Source organism: Lactuca sativa, chromosome 3, assembly GCF_002870075.4.
Source record: "Lactuca sativa cultivar Salinas chromosome 3, Lsat_Salinas_v11, whole genome shotgun sequence".
Lineage (NCBI taxonomy): Eukaryota > Viridiplantae > Streptophyta > Magnoliopsida > Asterales > Asteraceae > Lactuca > Lactuca sativa.
In genome coordinates, this window is record NC_056625.2 from 119,455,212 (window position 1) to 119,462,658 (window position 7,447).

A 7,447-nucleotide genomic window follows, 5' to 3' on the forward strand; every position below is an offset into this window, starting at 1 on the left:
ATTCGTAACTCCTTCATACGAACTCCGTTTTCGTCCATATTTTTACCGTTGAGTTACGATTAATGAGATCTTAAACTCTCTTTTAGGTCACATAAGCCAAAAATAGCTCGATCTAAAATTCGAGTTTCGGGCCGTGCACTGCTAAGCCGAATCTTTGAAAAATCATAACTTCTTCATACAAAGTCAGATTTGGGCGTTCTTTTTATGGATTTTCTCGATTTAACATATTATACGACTTTCTTTTAGATCACTAAGGTTAAAAAGTCTTCTATCGTAAATTCACTTTTTACGCCTCCCGGTGTCGTACCGGTTTTGCCGAAAAACTTCGACGGGCCATAACTTCTTCGTTATAACTCGGATTTCGGGGTTCTTTATATGTATGGAAACCGTGTGACATATTCTAAAACTTGGTTAAGATTATTTATTCTAAATAATCTTTTGTCGAAAAGTCGTTTTCGACCCTTATTGCCTCTAAATTGACTAGCCCGGATTTGCGGGCGTTACATGTGGGCAGAGGCCCGTATCTCCTAGTTAGCGAATTTTGGGCGAGGCTCGTATGTGAGTAGCCATATAGGTGAGACCTTGGAGCAGGGTTGCTCGGTAGTGTAGTCGGGTGAGACCCGTGGGCGAGGCCCATGAGTTTTAGCAGCACATGTGGGCCCTGGTAAGGACCTTAAGGTCGAGTTAGGGGGATCGAGGATCCCTGGACTTATAGAGCCAGAGTGGCAGAGTAGAGGGGGCAGTATTAGGTAGCCTAAGTTTCCTCGGAAGTCGTTAGGAGCGACTAGAAGTTTGTGTTGGGGCTAGCGACCGGTGGCAGCCGGTAAACCAGATATTGATAAATCAGTAGGGACTAGGGTGGTCTCAGTTCATCCGGGAGGTGGATAAAGGACAACAGAAATTTTCAGTCAGCAGCAGTGATGGTAAGCAGTGTCCATTGGATACTGGCGACAATGACCCGTACTGGAAGTAGCAGGAGTAATGGATTTGGTGAAGGATAGGACTTTCACAGTGACAAAGGAAGTAGTTGGTTATGGAACGTTGCCTCGGGGAGTGCCAGAAGGATTGGCAGTTGAGTAAGTTGTGTTTCCAAGATGGTCAGGGTTAAGGTAAACCTGAGAATATTATCCGCAAGGATTAATGTTAGTCAGAATGACCGGGCGAAAGGCCAGTGAAGGTGGTCAGCGGTTGTTAGGTCTACCAAGAAGAGTGTTGAAAGCAGATTGTAGGGCGATTGGTCGTAGAGAAACTTCGAGGACAAAGTTTAGTTTAAGTGGGGGAGAGTTGTAACACCCATAATCAGAAAGACCAAGAAAGGAAAGGAAAACCCTAAGTCAAGGGGGTCAACTCGTCGAGTCCAGGGTGGAACTCGACGAGTCCGAGCGGGATCCGGGTCGAAGACTAAGTGACCGACTCGACGAGTCGGCAAGAGGACTCGGTGAGTCCGGTCTGAAGAGGAAAACCCTAAACCCGGGACTTTGTGCACTATATAAACATCTCATTCTCTCCCTTAAGGTTCTCTATAGCCTCTCTTATCCAGAACACGAAACCCTAAGCCTCCATTTTAGTACATTCAAGCTTTCTTGCCATTTTGGGTGATTTGAAGGAAGATGGAGGAAGGGAACCTTTGGTGATTCAAGAATTGGCTTTAGATCCAAAATTAGTGGGACTTTTTAGAGCATTAGGAGGTAAGAAGTCGTTACCTTCACTCTTTGCTTAAAGTGTTACCCTTGTTATGAGATTTGGGGCTTTTATGGCTTGATTAAGAGTCATTTCGAGTTAGATGTCCAGATCTGAAGTTGCTACTTCAGATCTAGGTGTGTTTCGGCCTAGAGAACCATAAAGTATCAGTCTTTGGGGTGTTGGTGAAGCATGCTTGTCTAGAACCCTAGCCCTAGAGTGTTTTGGGCTTTTAGCTTCTTGGTTTCACGTAAAGTTTGCAACTTTATGCGGGGGATAGACTGTAAAAGAGTGGATCTATGGTTTGGAGCCCCTGCATGGCTCGAAAAGCCACTGTATGGATTAAGAACTGAAACTACTCGGCGAGTCACATGGGTGGACTCGGCGAGTTGGATGAAGATAGGCAGGAACTCGACAAGTTGGAAGAACAACTCGGCGAGTCTGTTGAATATTCCCATGGACTCGGCGAGTCTGTTCTTGGACTCGACGAGTCGGGTCGCAGAACCTCAACCTTTTTTGGTTAAGACTTAGATTGGTGAGTTGAGTGGTGACTCAGTGAGTTGGACAGGATGGGACTCAGAGATCGTTGAACTCAACGAGTCGTCGGGGTGACTCGGTGAGTTGAGGCGTATTGTGTGAGTTTCTGAGTATAAGGACTCGACAAGTCAACGGGTTGACTCGGCGAGTAGGGTCAGTCAGGAAGGTTGAGTTTGACCAGGACTTTGACTTTGTCAAGAGTGGACTTAGTTGGCTTCTAGAGTTCTGTTTGGATCTAAGTGTTATATGATATTGATATTGATAGCTCGGGGAGCTAGAGGAGCAGCGGTTCAGAGAATTATCGGTCAGCAGCCAGAGGGTTATCGGCAAGTTCAGCAGTGCATGTGAGTTTCCCTTTGTGTGAATGGGTCTAAGGCCACAATGTCGGCCCATGTAGATATGAGTAGGGAGACCCAGGGGTTAGTCCCAGGCACTGTATGCCAGTATGATATTTAGGACCAAGGTCCATTGATAGCGGGCGGGTGCCCAAGGAATGGTTTGCATGATAGAGTATACTTGTTGTCTGTATGATACTTGTATATGTCTGGTAGGGAGGTGAGTGTGGGCGAGGTCCGGTATCTCACCAATAGCAAAGTATGGACGGTGTTCCACATCTCATTAGCAGCAGAACAGGGGCAAGGCCCAAGTTAGGGAAGGAGTGAGTGTGGGTTGGGCCCGTATCTCACTATCAGTAGGAGCGTGGACGGGGTTCCATGACTCATCAGCAACAGGACAAGGGCGAGGCCCAAGATAGGCGAGGCCTTAGGACAGGATTCATTAGTATATGTTTTGCTTATGTGTTGTGATATGTTTATGTGTTAGTATATGTTAGCGGGCGAGGCCCAGCGACAGGCGAGGCCTAAGTGAAACAGATCTGCATCCAAGCGGGGCTAGAAGCCAGGAGGGGCCTGGAGCGGCGGGGCCGTTGTAGCGGGCGAGGCCCGAGGTAGCGGGCGTGGCCCAGTATGTGTTGTATGTGTTTATGTAAGGTATGTGGTAGGTTGGGGAACTCACTAAGCTTCGTGCTTACGGTTTTCAGTTTTGGTTTCAGATACTTCCGGTAGTGGAGGGGAGAGCTCGAAGTGATCGCATGGTACACACCATTGATTAGTCAGTCTGGGATGTTTACTCTCATAATGAAAATATGTTTTGGAAATGATACTCTGAATTCATGTTATGACTCATGATATGTTTTTATGAATATGGCTTTGGTAATGATTTAAAGAAAAATTTTTGGTTCGGATTTTTGGGACGTTACAATTAATTAAAAAAAAACCATTACATTGCATCACTTAAAAGAAAATAATATCACATTAAAAAAACCTACAAACTTAGAAAAGAAAAAGTAGAAAATTAATAAATAAATAAATAAACCAAATGAACTACATGAAATCGTCCTCCGAGAACTCGTCTTCCGGGTCATCTGAGGGATCCAAATTGAGGTTAATGTGTTGAATCCCGTAAATGTGTTCCACCAAGTTCATGCGAAGATTGTGAAATGTTTCATTGGAACGAACCTCTGCTCTCTTTTCCATGTACTCATCGCCACCAATTTCTATTTATAATGTATCGGGGATGGTTTCCTGCTCATTATAATCACATATCACTCTTCTTTCGTCTTCGATAATCATAATATACAATATTATACATGCATACATGACTTCCTAAAGTTTTGACTCATGGAAAAAAGTTGCTTATTTTTTCAATATGAACCAACGTTTCTTGAGAGCTCCAAAAGTCCACTCGACATCCTTCCTAGCTCTTTCTTGAATTTTTTCCGTCGAGTATCATGTAGACACGTGAACGATTTAACAAAAACTTCATACTCATGATAGATCTTATCAACTAGATAATAACTATATTTATATGGTGCTCCACGCAATTAGAAAGAAAAATCTGGTGCAGATCCGTTATATATGTTGTTAAATATAGGTAAATGATTAAGAACGTTAATGTCATTAAGCGACCCAGGAAAACCAAAAAAATCATGCCAAATCCACAGATCTTGTGACGCCACCGCTTCAAGTATGACCGTTGGGTGACCATGATCACCACGGGTAAATTGGTCATGGTGTGAGGTAAGCAAATTTTCCCATGCCTAATGTTGACAATCTAAACTTCCTAATATTCCAGGAAGCCACGCAAGCTAGCATGATGAGATTGCAACTTGATTATGTCATTGCGTGTAGGCTTACGTAAATATTTTGGACCATAAAGTTGAATAACAGTTTTGCAAAAATAATGGAGACTATCTCGCATAGTCCTAGCGGACATCTTAAAACTTCCTTCCAGCGCATCAGGCGTGATGTCATATGCTAATTGACGAAGTGCAATTGTGTATTTTTGTAAAAGAGTGAAACAGGGTGTACCTCTAGCATCAGGACGTTGTTGGAAAAAATCACACCGGTAGATCTTCGACTATACGTTTGCACAAAGGTTTGAACATTCTGAAACGCCTTCGAAAGTAGTACCCTTGAAAAGTGGTCTTCTCTTGAAACTTGAAAGTAGTCATGTATCAAGCGTTGGTTTGCATGTTCACGATTTCTATAAATATATCTTCGTGTTCTCCGTTCAACACTTCCGGTTGCGCTACTGCATGCAACTTCATACGTTTGCTCTGCCAAATTTAGCAGTAGCGACAACAACATCTAACATAACATCAAATTCTTCTGAAGAATCGGGCGACGATATTTTTTAATTTTTTTGACAGGAAAAGTAGTAGAAAGATATAAAAATTTATAAGGTTTGAGAGGCTTAAATATGAATGTTTAAAGGTTAAAAAGAAAAAAAAAATTAAAATTTTGACCACTCAATGGTCATATGTTTGGAAAATGGAGAAAGGGAGTGCAGCCGGAGGGTACCAAAGTGCGGCCTCTACACCATCTAGAACGTGATGGAATGGCGGTGTTCTTGCTTAGGTGACAGGAAGACTCCAGTCTCTACGGTAGTCATTCATCTTGGTGCTTTGTGCCTGTCTAAGTCAACCACCTTTTTTTTAATTGACACTTGTTTATTACATCCATAGTTAATGAAACTAATATAATATTTAAAATTTGTAAACCTCGTAAACATGACAAGTAGACCAGGTATGTACTCGTGCGTTTTGATACATATACCCACGACCAGAAAAATTGAACAAATGCTCATGTTTCGTGAATGAACCTTTTGTTGCATATTTTATTTGGCTCTGGTAAAAGAATGTGAATATTTATAATAATAATAATAATAATAATAATAATAATAATAATAATAATAATAATAATAACTGATTTATTTTCCCTCTGTCTTTTAATTACATTGATTGTCCAAGCGTAGCACATCACATGTCCATATTGATTAGAACATTAATAGTTGATCATATCCTCAGCTTTTCCAATCATTAACATTCTCTTTGTTGTTTTTGAATATTAAAATAGGAAAAATATAACTTGTATAAATACATCCAACAACACTTCACTGACTTGATAATGGCTAAACACCTGAATAAGTAATAAAACTGAAGTCTCAATCGTTTGATTCTGATTTATGCTGTTATATCTGTGGTTTTTTATATTTATATTGAGAAATTAAATTACCTCCTATCTTTTATGCCTACAAATGTTTCTATCCAATAAAATTATGACAAATCACCATTTAATTTAATTTAATTTAATACATTCCTAATATAGCCTTAATGAGTTAGTTAAAAAAATATGGAATGATGACACTTGTCGTAATCTTATTGGGTAGGATCATTTGTAGGCATAAAAAGTAGGAAGCAATTTAATATATATGATGAGTAATGAGGAAGCAATTTAATATATAAAAAAAATAGGAACATTTGTAGGAAGCAATTTAATTTCTCATTTATATTTTATACAATGTTTTTTTTCTTTATCTAAATATATATGATGAGTAATGAGATTAAAAAAAAGGACTAAAAGCAAATATACAGTCTGTCATTTTAACCTACCACACTGTCAATGGTTAAAACAAGTCACGCGCTGCATATTTGAACACGTGGAATAACATCCTTGCGAAGCTGATGGGCGTGAAGTTCACGAGAAAGTTGTGCGCGTGAGGTGTTCTTTTCGACTGTCATCGGAAAACACTTTTCGTTTTAGATACGCCGTCCATCTACACGTCGGGACGGACTAAGACGTTGACCGGACGAAACCTACAACCAATGACTTACGACAAGGCTTTTTATACATGGTAAAAAACTAAAAATGGAAATACATGATTGCATTTTGGAATATAAAAGCCTTTTTTTAAATTACGGTTTTGTCGTAATATTATTTTTTGTTTGCTTAAAATCAATTTTTAGATTAAATTCTATTAAGAAAAGCACTTTGTTAGTTAAAAGAAAATTGAGGGAGTGATTTAACCAATCGGTCTAAATTACATTTTTAGAAAAACTGTGCTTAAACCTATAAAATGAGATTAAAACGATATTATCAAAAATTGTGTACTTCCACATTATGCAAGAATCGAACATAACATTAGGGGCGGAGCTACTCTGTAGTCCGGGCTATCCTTCAAATTTTTCCGACAAATATAAATTTAGTGATTTTTTTTTTTCGAAAATCCGTTGGAAATCCGTCACAAATATGTCATTAATCTGTCGACATCCCATCACAAAGTCTAATAATTATAAGTTTAATATAAATCCGTTGGTTTAGTGAAGATTTTGTGACGGAAACTTCCTTCGGAAACAAATGTTTTTCTAGTAGTGTAACCCCTAAAAATTTATGCAACCCATGATTTTTCTTTCTGGATACTGCACAACATTATTTCTTTCTGAACCTCCAAAGCATCAACCACGTAGTAAGCGTCACCACCTCAAGTCATTTCTTGTTCCCACTCATCATACGAACATCATCTAGCCAAGATAGTCATTCGCAGATATTAAACACTATGGGAAATTGAATATCGCACAATTGTTGCACCCTTCCCCAAATCGCAGAAGCAACCCCACATGTAAATAAAATATGGTCTTCAGATTTTACATCAAAATTACACACCAGGCAAGTAATTTGTTGCAATTCAAGACCTCGTTTGGATAAATTCAAATGCGTTGGTAACTGATCATAATAAGCATGTCACAAGAAAATATTTACTTTTCTTGGCACCCCTTTAAATCATCTCGTAGTTGGTTGTTGACTAGGAAGTTCAATATTATCAATGTGTTGTCGAGTAACAACCACCGAAAACTCCCTGACTGCATCTATCTCCCCACCACCAACGATCT